The sequence below is a fragment of the Empidonax traillii genome, unplaced genomic scaffold (genome assembly GCF_003031625.1).
Source record: "Empidonax traillii isolate 1590-97213 ecotype Southwest subspecies unplaced genomic scaffold, ASM303162v1 scaffold687:size894609, whole genome shotgun sequence".
In the NCBI taxonomy this organism is placed as follows: Eukaryota; Metazoa; Chordata; class Aves; order Passeriformes; family Tyrannidae; genus Empidonax; species Empidonax traillii.
The window spans coordinates 432,309-444,639 of record NW_020955880.1 but is presented as its reverse complement, the minus strand read 5'-3'; the positions used below and the strand labels follow the sequence as shown (position 1 = coordinate 444,639).

General features: G+C 44.5%; 1 protein-coding gene across 1 annotated transcript in view; it reads right to left on the bottom strand.

Moving 5' to 3' along the window:
* Window positions 1-9,817, bottom strand: part of KIAA0232 (KIAA0232 ortholog) — a 66,103-nt gene extending 56,286 nt beyond the window's left edge. Inside the window, exon 1 of the mRNA XM_027899750.1 lies at window positions 9,658-9,817. The gene's annotated coding sequence lies outside the window, so the exon portion shown is untranslated. The remainder of the gene's footprint in view (window positions 1-9,657) is intronic.
* Window positions 9,818-12,331: the final 2,514 nt, after the last annotated feature.

Below are 12,331 nucleotides of genomic sequence, written 5' to 3'. Positions count from 1 at the left end.
TAAATGTCTGGTCTTTATTAATAAAAAGTACCAGTGAGTTAATAAGAGCTACACACAAAACTTCACACCACAGCTACTAGAATTCCTTGCCAAAAGATACCGAAGACTCAAAAAAAAGAGAAAAATTAGATGGGTTTCAATGGAAATTGAATAAGAGCGATCCCTCGAGAGTTTCCAACTAGACAAACCACATCAGGGTCAGGAAATCCCCTGGACTGAAAATAGTGTGAGGCTGAGGGAGTATTTAGGAGAGGTATCACATACACATAAACTCTCCCTGTTCTTTTTGGTCTCTAACTGCTCCCTTACAGATGCTGTTGCAGACAAGTTCTGGATTTGTCGAAGCCTTTGTCTGAACCAGTACAGCTGTTCTTATAAAACATTCATGTTCACCATCATACAAGAACAACACTTCAAAAGCCAGTAGCTGGAGGACCTCAATTAGGTGATCCACTCACAGGGCTGCACATAATTAACGTCCATGAACTTTTTTACAAGATTTCAAAACGTCAATCCTGTCATAGAGCAAAACCTGAGCCATGGGAAACAACTGTTAATAGACTGCAGGACCAGCAGGTGAGACACCTGCTCTAGGGGTTCAGTTGCATATCAAAAACCCCACATTCCCAGTATTCTTCACTTTTGCAAAACAAATACATTATATAAGTTGGATAATGTAAAACTTTTAAGTTAAGAGAAAATATCAAGACAGAAAGGAAAAAGCATGACCTAGCAGCAAAACCTACACACACTGTGAAGAACAGTCACAGCATACCATGTCCACTACATCCCAAAACTTCACCACTTCATAGAATTATAAGGTTTGAAAGGGGCTTCATAAACAGACTCTTTTGGAAGGGTTCTTACTACATATAGCAGACTTGTGAGGAAGCACCTCTGCATAGGAGGGACTTATGAGGTGGTCCTTCAGTACATGTGATATAACTTTAAAAATATAATTAATAAGCCTAATAGTTGGCAAGTTTCGCAGATCATGGTTCAGCACTGTCCTGATAATTTAGGAAGCAAATTTTATCTTCAAGACAGAAGTACTGTGATTTCATAACATCACTCAAGAAAATGTTTCAGGAGGTCAAGACTCTAATAATATTAAAGATGCATTTAAAAAAAAACCTTTGTTATGCAGCACATAGCCACCAGTTCTATTTCAATAAACATAACAGAGCTCAGAGCATTTCTGACAAAATAAAACATGATATAATAAAACACAATAAAATAAACCACAGTGGTATGAGTTTGTTGTGCAATTGCACCAGACTAGGTACAGCACATCTATAACCTGCAACCCCCCCAACCCAAAGAATTATATCTCCAAAAATTTTGCTAATTATTTTAAGAAGGACTTAAAATTGTTAAAAACACCTTCATTGATCAGATTTAAGAAATGGAAAGTTATCTGTCAATTGCCTGAATCTAGAGGAGCGAAATACTGCTTCACTATTTTCAAATGCCCAACTGCCATTAACAATGGCAACAATTACATTATTTTAGTAAAAATTTATCCAAAAGGGTATCCAGCTACCAATACAATCCTAATAATTCCATTCTATTCTTAAAAACCAACAGACATAGACTGACATGGGAAACTTTTTTCCAGTTTAGTTTGTTACTGTCCAGATAAGTGCTCGAACTAAATTTTACCTTATTTAAACATAACATTTTTTTAAAATCCTATCTGAAAAAATGAAAATGCACATATACTTACAATATTTTTAATAATTTTAAAAATACAAAGCAGCATCTAATGATAATGAATTTAAGTAAATATTTCTCACATTAAAAATTAACATAAAACAAATACTTCACATAACTGACAAAATTTGAAGGAATTACTACTATTGCCAGCACAAATACCAGTTTGCAAAAGCCAGAAGTGGCAGTTTTCATACCAGCAATAACTAACTCTCAAGAGAACAGCAGCAGCGGCGTCTTGACAGAGAAACCTGGGTGGCGACTCAAAGGCGAGTTAGTGTAACACAAACGGCACTGCTGCTGCCACCAAGAGAGGACAAGACGTTCTGCTGTGTCTCTCATCCTCCCTTCCGTGTTCTCACGCTTTTGTCCTTGTACTTAACACACCCACTGTGTGGCTGCAGGGATGAACCGCATCGGTTCGCTCCACATGGAAAAAAATTCATTTTTGATGGACCAATCTTCAAAAACCATAAATAGAATTCCACTGTAACAGTAGCCTGGAGATGACAAAGAAATTACTGGTTGGTTCAGTTTTGCTGAGAGAGGCAGGTGTTGCACTGGAACTGGCCTAGAATAGGATGGATCACCCAAGTGTGGAGAACCCACTAGAAAGAGTGCTACTGAAGAAGGTGGCATGCGTGCTCCTCAGTAACTCCCCTCATGCTCTACAGCCCTCCCCAAGCACCAGTGTCATTTCAGTACCACTGACATGAGGTTTCAGACGGTCCTGTTACATTCCTTTTTACCACTCAAGACAGCGGTATGATTTAAGGTGGTCCATTTAAAACTGCAGATTTTATCGGCATACCAGAGCAACACCACTGACAAGTATCTTGCACTCCCCTGCTCCTCTCAAGTCTAATACACACAGAGATCGCCTGGATGGACTGACTGCTACTGGGCCTGAGAGATACTGGGGAGAAATACTTGTCTAGATCCCACTTCAAGGAGGAGATAGTCACAGTCTTTTCAGTCCCATGAGAAACTTCACAGTGACACTATTTATCAAAAGCTGTATCTCTCCTTCCTGCCCTCCTGATGTCTTTTATTTACTCAACTTTTAGAGCAGTTCAAACTACCCATTACCGACAGCTATTTGCCTGTGTTAGAACTCCCTTCCCAAGTGGGATGCCAATGGCTTGGAGGCCCAAGCACCAAGGTACTTGTGCGTGCATTAAAACAGATCCGCCTCCAGTTTCGAACCCCTCAGTGCACAGACAGACACAGCAGTGATGGGGACTCTTCCAAGACTCAGGCAGCCACCAGATGGAATCATCCCCCAGGCCACTAGTGGGGCCGCCCTGATAAAATATGCAGTGCTCTTCGCATCAGCTGGTACACTATTGCAGCACCAAGGAGCCCAGGGCTCACTCTTGAAGTGCAGCCACACAGGATTTATTTCAATTAATATACAATTTACTCTTAGGCATACATTGCATCTTTCAGTCAGGGAAGGAAAAGCAGAATGAATTGTGAATGCCACAGATCCAACCACCAGTGCTCATTTAAAGGCTACGGTATTTGTCCTGCTATTTTTTCTTCCAAAGTTAATAACCCATCTGTATATAAACATCTAACTAGATAATGACCACACTATACATTTTACTTTGGTTTATTAGTTTCTTTAATTTATATGAAGACCTTTTCTGAATACTTACTATTGAAGTTTTCTATACTTAGACTGTAATTCAGGGAGTTAATTACTATCTTTTCGAAAAGCTTAAAATAGCCTCATGAAGGCTTTGAAAACAAATGTACCTTTGCCTAACTATATAGTCTTTTCAACAGTTCTTTTAATAAAAAATGGACTACCATAATTCAGTTGGAACTCACATATATACAATGTTTTCATTAAAATCTGTGTTAAAAACATACAAGATGTGTCAGTCACAAGAGGCTCAGTAAATGCAAAGAGTTCTGACAATCTGAATTTGCAAGCTCTGTGACTTAACCAGCAGAGAAGATACTGACTTTACAATACAGAAAATATGGCAGGCCTACAAAGGAAATGGTTTCAAGTGCTTTTCTCCTGCACTTCTATCACCTCTAATTTTTATTCCCAAATATTAGTAAATGGAATTCTATATATTTATGAAATTGAGATCTGAAGGAAGATACTCTGCTATTTTGAACAGAATAGCAAGTCACATGAAATGATTTATATTTTAGCATTTAAATGAATTTGCATAGGCATTGTTTGTTCAGTTTATGTTGTAAGACTCCCAGGATGCCTTTTTCCATAAAAACAGTGGTGATATTTGTTGCCAAATTATATCTCTACTTCTATGATGAAGTATGTTGCCTAAAAATGTTACTTACTAAAAAGAAAACCCCAAACAGGTAAGACAGTTTAAAACTGAATAGGTAAGACATTTTAATACCGCTCTTAAAATAATACATTTGCTGTTTGCTACTTCAAATGAGAGCTGGAAAGCTGTCATTTGCCTAAAACGCAAAATATTAAGCTATCACAACCAGAAAACCTCTTACAAAAACAGCAGGTCAGCATTACATTGCTCTTCTTCAAGGAAGTTACTGTACTGTTAACCAAGGCACTTCTTTCACAATTCAAGAACTAAGTTACTAAAAACTGGAACTCTGAGGTTTCTCTGAAGCCGATAAGATATTCTGTTCAGAGAGGCTGGTGAAAAAATGAACTGCATATGACAATTAAACTCATATCTGAACTTACAGAGACATTTTAAAACTTTTGCCACCTCAAACAGTTTGACATGCCTGCCATCAAAACAGCTATAAAAACATCAATGAAACAAAGTTACTAAAAGTAATTCAGTTCGCTGTCAAGTGCAAGAGTTGAATAAGCAGCAGAGTGAACTTCTACCCTAGAAGACAGAACAGGAATTCACTCAACAGTAATCTTTAGCTAATTAGTAACAGTCACTAGCTCAAAATCTTCAGATAGTAAAATTAAAAGATCATGAAAGAGTTAAAATTTTTCCTGAAGTTTTAAAAGTAAAGCTATCAACCAGACAAATCACTGGAAGCTGGCTCCCTTTCTTTCAGGATACCCCAGTGTCCTAAATACAACGCAATGTTCAGCCACAGTTTTCAAATTTGTTTCAAATTTATAATAACAAATTACAGTCTCACAAGGATCTAGTGAGGATTAATTATGCATCCAATAGCAGCAATATGCATTACTGATTTCTTTATTAGTGATGTTTCAAGCAGACTATTTTCTTTAGGCTAATAAAACACTTTCTTTTCTTAAAAAGCACATATGCCACACACTAAATGACCAAAATAATTTCAAGCTGTGTATGTTTTCCCACTTTACTGTTGAAGATTACTATCTCGATCCAAGTCCTGACTAAGGTAACACTACCTGGAATAACCCTGCACAGTTTATGTATCTTGCAACTCCGCTCTGCTGCTCTGATGTTAAGACTATATCATCTTATGACAGGTTGCTGTATTTTTTCTGGCCTTCAGCTACTCCTAGTCTCTTACTCCCTTTCTCTCTCTGTACCTTCTTCCACTGTCTATATACGCAAAATCTCATCTGCAATGCAACTATGTCTCCCTTCAGAATTCTTCTACAACCAAGCTAGTCCATCTATTCAAACCATAAAAACAACAGAAAACCCATACTCACACAATTTAATAACATACTGAAGGCATAAGAGCTCCTCCTTTCCATACAGCACCTTAAACACAGGCACATTAAAATGAAACTGTTCACTCAGTGATACAAAACTGCAGGTCTCTTCCTCAGTCCTAACCTGGCACTCTATCCAGCAGACCTTGTTTCTTTGACAATTTCAAAACTAACTACAAGAAGATTTTTAAAATCTATAAAAAGAACACAAAACTATTCAGATTTCATCCGTGTTATGATTTATTTTTATTTATTAACAAGTTTTTCTGCAGAGTGTAAATTTTCACATGCAACCCTTTCCAGAATAAGGCCTAGAAAGTTACAGACACAACTGACATTAGCATGGACTGCATATTTGAAACTTCTTCCTCAATACAGTAAAAACGAGAAATTTAAACATTCCCCAAATTATATTAAAAATTAAAATCATTACAGCAAGCCTGAGCACAGACTGTGCACACACTTATAAGGATATAACTAAACTATTACATGTAATATCACAACAGTGAAAGACGTATTTAAATACTTCACAATTTAAATTTCCACACCACTGCCTTAGAAATAAATCTTTTGGAAACACAGACAGCAAAGTGGACACATGGAAGCTAAGTAATGAACACAACATAAGTGATGCAGAAACAAACAATGTTTAGTTTTATGCAGGTAGATCCAAACATCTTTCACATGAAATTGCAAAGGAAGCAGATGAATAAAAATCCAAAGTATTCAGTAGCTTCCAATAAAGCTACAGAAATAACTTCTAGTAAGAAATCTGTGAAAGAATAATCTTCGTACTGAATATTCAAGCTACTCAACCCTTACCCACATACCCCCTAACCATCACTTTGGGCCAATAAAATACACATTCAATCTCTCAACATCCATTAAAAATGTACCCAATCAACTTTCAGGAAAGTGGAACAAGACGCTTCTCAGGAAAAATATTGTAACTGGCTCATCTAGATCTTTTTCTACTAAAACACTCTGAGTTCCGCAGTTAAATGTAGTTCTGCCTCAAAAAATCTGGTAACTTATTTCTAAATTAAGGAAAAAACTCATCCTTTCCTTCCCACCAGACAATGTCATTTTTGCCTGTGTACTGAACATTCAAATATTCATTTCAATATTTTTATTTTGTATCACGAAATTGACTTTACTCGGAAAAAATTCTTGGGGTGGGGCTGAGGGGATGGACACAACACAAGAACTCATTTCTACAATTACATTTACAAATTATCTAACCAGCCTGTCACTGGTTGGACTAAAATGAAGGATTCCAATCTCTGTTCCACAAGACAGAAGAAACTATCCCAACAAACAGAACATATTAAATAGCATCTAGACAATCATTTGTATTCCAAGCTCCACTAGCAGTGCAGATAACTGGAATAGTTCCTGCTACCTCTTAGCCTACAGGAATTCTAAGTCTTGCTGCCTTCACCACATTCTGTTTTAGTAGGCATTGTTGCCTAGGTTGTTACTTTTAGTTATTTGCTACTGCTTAAAGAAGCAGCAAATTGAGATATGATTTTGCTAGGATTCTAGCTAAGCAGATAAAAAGTCTATTCTGACTCTATAACACTATGCCGAAAAACCATTAAAATCCCACAAGAAATTTCACTCATGCTAAGTATAAAACCAACCTCTTGGTTGCTTCATTCCCCCTATTCACCTAGAAAAAAGATGCTCAAGAAGGACAAACAATGAAGTTTTGAACAGTATCTAGATCTTCCACTGTCCCTATTCCTGCTAGAACGCACAGCAAATGAGCAAATGAAAATGCTGACATCATTTTACCCCTATGGAATTTCTCCTACTTGGAAGAATAACAAATCACAACAACAAAAGCGGTGGGGAATGCAGACTATGAAATCAGCATATTAAGATAACATAAGAAGTTCAAGGCTTCCATTTTTTCCTTCTTGGTCACATATAGATCTGTTTGACCCTAATTTTCCCTCTGATTCCACCACTGATGAGCAGAAAGGCTGGAGGCTCACGTACCAAACCCAAACTTGCAGAATCTCCGGTCTCACAGAATCACAGTGCACCAAACAAACCGATAAAGTTCTGTGACTGCACATGAGGGAATATCTGTCAAGCAGAATGTGGTGGGGATATAAACTGCTGATGCCATCAATGGACTGTACAAATCAGGATTTCCCATATAAATCTCATGTCTTTGAAAGTAACATTATAAATATACAGTGTGCTACTCATTTTATTCAAGTTTACCTACATCTCCTCTTACATCTCAATGACCAAAAGAGAAGATTTTGATACCTATAAAATATGCTTTATCGATTGGAAGGGAGGGTTTGTACACTTCCATTTTAGCATATCCATACTGACAAGAAACGGCAGATGGAGGATTAGTACAAAATAAAATCTGTACAGTTTCATGTCAAGTAACAATCAAGTTCCATGTCATTTACTATTATAAGGCATATTCTTGTCTTAAATAATAAAGAAAAGTGTCAATTACGGACTCCCATGGATTGTGAGGAGCCTGCAATACTTGGGGTTTAAGGACTGCAGTGAAGTAGTTTGTTTTACACAATTATCTACTGAATCATCACGAGCTCAATTTTGACAGCTAAGAAACCGAAGTCGATCTGCAATTCCCACTTCATCCCAGGAACACAGAATTGATATAAGGTGTGTAACAGAAGGGTAAAACCCTAAATATTTAAAAGGGTCTGAATGAGGAAAATCAGCTACCCATACCAGTGTCCTTTGATCCCAAGCTTATAAACTGCAACCCAAATTACCCAAATTACTTATACACAGAAACATCAGAATACAGGAATGCCTTTTATTTGAAAGGAAGGACAAGCAAACCACACTATTTTCACCCTTCAGATCAGTATCAGGTACTGCAATGAGTAATTAAAACAAAGACAAGACAGGGAAAAAAAAAGCACCGCACTTTGGCATTTCCCAAAGTTTCATAACACGACTCCATACGTGAATACTTTTAATCGTAGGCGACACGAGGAGAAGATGGAAACGAGTTAGCCGGAGCGAAGTGTCAGTTCGTGTCACTTCTGCATTCAGCTGTAACCTTCGCCAAACCTTGTCCCCCACCCCGCCCATCGCCCGCGAGAGGCCGCGGCCGCGGGCCCGCCCCGGCGGCGCCGGCTGCCCGCGCCCATAGGATGCGCCTCCCGTCAATCCGCCATCAGCCCAGCTCCGCCTCCTCAGCAGCAGCCCGAGCCTCCCTATCCGCCTTTTGCCTTCAATAGGCCCTAAAGGACAATGCTGCTGGAAAGGGAAAAAAAAAAAAAAAAAAAAAAAGAGGAGGGGAGCGAGTCCCGCCAGATCGGACCCCGAGGCGGGCAGCGCTGCAGCACCGCGGCTCAGCCGGGGCAGTTTCCATCTGCCCGGCCCGGCCCCGGCTCCCCCTCGCCGGTGCGCGGCCGCTGCTGCGCTCTGTGCGATCGCACAGGATGAAAGGTCACGGCGTGAGCGCCGGCCGGGCCCGGCACGGCCCCGTCACCTCAGCCCGGGGTCAGGCGGCGCAGGGGCGGCGCTACCCGCCTGGGGCTCTCGCTACCCCGACCGGGCCGCCGCATCCTCCGCTCTCCCGGCCGCTGGCATCGGGTGACACCGGCGCGGGCCGGCATCCGCGGCGGGTGGGTGCTGCTGCCGCCTTCGGCTCCCTCCTCCTCTGCTCCCGGGCGTGACCCGACCCGAGAACACCGAGCCCCGGCCCTCCCGCTCCAGCCCGGCGCTTCCCCACCCGGCCCCGGCCAAGCTGTTCAGCTGGCACCGGTCCCGCCGTGATGGAGGAGCGCGGGGCCGGGGGCAGCCGGGGAGGGCTCCGCTCCCCTCCCGGGCAGCGCTCGGACCGGGGCACCCCGGCCGGGCCCCCGGCCCCGCCCCCGAGCCCTGCCCGCCGCCGGCCGGCAGCCGCCCCCCGCCCGGCCCCCGGCGCTCCTGTCACCCCCTCCCCGGCCCCTTCCTCCCGCTCCCCCGGCACGCTCCCGATGCGCTGCGCCAGCCGCAGCCCAGGAGCGGGACGCGCCGTCCCGGGAAACCGTCCTCCCGGAGGGGCCAGGCCCGGCCCAGCAACTCCTCCTCTTCCCGGGCTGTTAGCGGAGAGGGCAGGGATGCGCGGGCCTGCCTGCCCGCCCGGGCTCCGGCAATCCCGGGGGTCCAGCCCGCCCGTCCCGGCGCAACGGCGGGAAGGAGGCGGGGGAGGGGAAGGGCGCCCTCCCGGCTCCGTCCTCCTGTTCCACGGGGAGGGCGGCTGCCGCTCCCCCTCCCTCCCTCCAGCCCTGCCCCTCCCTCTTCTCCCCGGACCCGCGGCGGGCATTTACCTGCCGTGGCGGCGCAGAGCGGGGCCCTGGGGCCTCTGGCAGCCGGAGGAGGCGGCGGACTCCGTCCCGCTGCTGCCGTCCCCGAGTGAGGCGGGCGGGACGGAGCCGGGACCTGCCCCGGGAGGCGTTACGTAAACCGGCGGCAGCGGCGGCTCCAGCGCCACGGGGAGGGAGGGGGAGAGGGCGGGAGGGGGCCGGGCCGCCCGCGCCGTCACCCGGCAACGGGACTCAGCGCCCCGCCGGACAGCGCCGCCGGCTCCGCCCCGTATCCCTCCGCCCAGAGGGCGGCCCGGATCCCTGAGCCCAGGTCCGGGCTGGCCAGATGTGGGGGCGCCGTGATGTGGGACTGCTGCGCCACTGTGTCCATTCCCATCCCATCCCATCTCGTCCCATCCCTTGCGGTCGCCACCCCCGTCCGTGGGGCCCGGGCGCCGGCGAGCCGCCTCCGTGACGGGGCCGCGGCGCAGGAAGGGCGGGGGGAGGCAGGAGGGGAAGTGTCCCTTTGCCCTGGTTGTCCAGCCTCCCGCCCGCCGGGACCGCGCCGCGCGCTCCGCCGGGCGCCTGAGGGGACAAGGGAAGGGAAGGGAAGGAGCGGGCGAGGCGCTGGGAAGGCACCGCCCGGGCGGGCGGCGGGAGCGGCGCCGGCCCTGGGGCGGCCGTGAGGCGGGAGAGGCGCCCGCGCCCCCTCGGGAGCGCTGGGGACGGGAACACCCAGGGCCCGGGCGGGAATGCGAGGGAGGAAATGGGGGATAATGATGGAGCGTAGCGGTGGTGTTCGTCATGTGAGGTCCTTTTGAAATCCTCCGAGCGACTCCGAGGAGGGCAAGGTTAACAAATAAAAAAGTTTTAAATTTTGCTGCGGAATGAAAACCCGTCTGGGAGGGGAAGTCGTCTGTTAGGAGACTGGGGCCATTGAAAGTCATGTTTAGTAGGTGAGCTCCTCGGGAGCCGCGGGGAGATCTTATTCCAATTGATTAAATGCCAGTTTAATCAGAACTGTTTACACAACCGTGGAGTAATGAAAGGGCAACATTTTTAGCGTAGTAGATGGGTGAAAATGGGCCACTGCGAGACTGAAAATATGACAAGACACACCAAAGTACTAATTAACCTTCTTAATTGGGAAAATAATGATGCCCTTTTCAGGTGTACACTACCACCCCACATTTCTCAAATACATGAACACATACGGGCCTAAGGAAAGTCAATATTACGTAAGATGTCAGAGTAAGTCTTCTGTCTGTGTAATCCTGAAGTTTTCTTCCTTTTGTTCACTGCTCAATGTGTGGCTCCTGGAGTTCCAAAATGAAATGTGTCATCCACGTTGGCTCACACTGTTTCTTTTGTGCACAACGTCTTCAGTCACTGAAACCAAGCTTGTCTTTGACAAGATGATCCCCCTGCCCCGGATGTAGTCCTGTTTAGGCTTTTCAACAAGTTAAGTCTGTATATAAAAATACATCTCATACGTGTGATCGCAAGCCAAGGTAATAACCACTACCTCCTAGCCTATATACTCATTTCCTGACAGAGGAGCAGCACTAATCTTATTTTTGTTCTAGCTAGGGTTTGCCTATTTTGAACATCCTTAGCACTTAATTTAGTCATAAATCTGATTTAGGCTAGCCAAAAGTATGCAGGATTGTGTAGCTACATGAGTTACCAATGTTCTCTTAAACGCTGCTGAGGCTGTAATTCATGTGTGTGACTGTGCAGTTAATCAGTTACTTTCTCCAAACCTTGGAGGAGTATTTTGGGAGAGATCTAAAAAGAAAGTAGTGCCTTAAACCCTGCGATAGAACCATTTAAGTGCTGTTCAGGTTATTTTCTAGTTATGAAAAGCTGAAACTGAAAAGCTTTGGGGGAAAAAAATCCTGCTGACTGTTTTCTGCTGAGTCATTCCCCTGGTTTATCAGAAGCATTTCACCACCACTGAAACACTACTCGCGCCAATCGCAATCAAATCTCCTTTTGTTCAGAAGCTCAGAATCTGAATTCCCCTTTTCAAGGTAGAAATGAAATATAGTAAAATGTGGAGCACCTGGGATTTGTCTGTAGTAACAGTTGGCACCAATTTAAATCTATCTCCATTCAGTCTTCTGCACATATTCTCAATGTGTTAGTAATGTATATCATCAATACGAATCCACTTACCTTATTTCACCCTTTTTATACTTCTTTTTTACGAGAGCTCTATAGAAAGGACAGGTGCTCAGAACATTGGTGTTCTCCTAATGGAGCAAGTCAGAGCATGTAGGCCAGTGACAGATTATTCTGAATATTCACGTAATTGCTGTGTGACATTTCAAATTGACAGTTCTGGTTTTGTGGTCAGATCTCAGGAATCCCGACAGTGGCATTTTTTGTTGGCTTGTTGGTTTTTGCTGGGTTTTATTTTCCTAACAACCCACCCAAATCTGATCTCCGTTTGGCAGGCATTTCAGAAACAGCTGGTACATGACCATATGCTGCGCTGGCACTGCTGTGAGCTTATTTCCCACTTGTCCTCCTGGTCAATCAGAGCTGCTCCATGTGCTGAAGGACAGCTGGTCCCTTGGCATGCGAAGCAGCTAATGAACTTTTCCTCTAAAAAGCCATAGGGATAGAGCATGTGAACCGCAATCAGTGGCTTTTCCTTTCTGAAGTGCTATCAAAGATGGAAGTTCTCTATGGG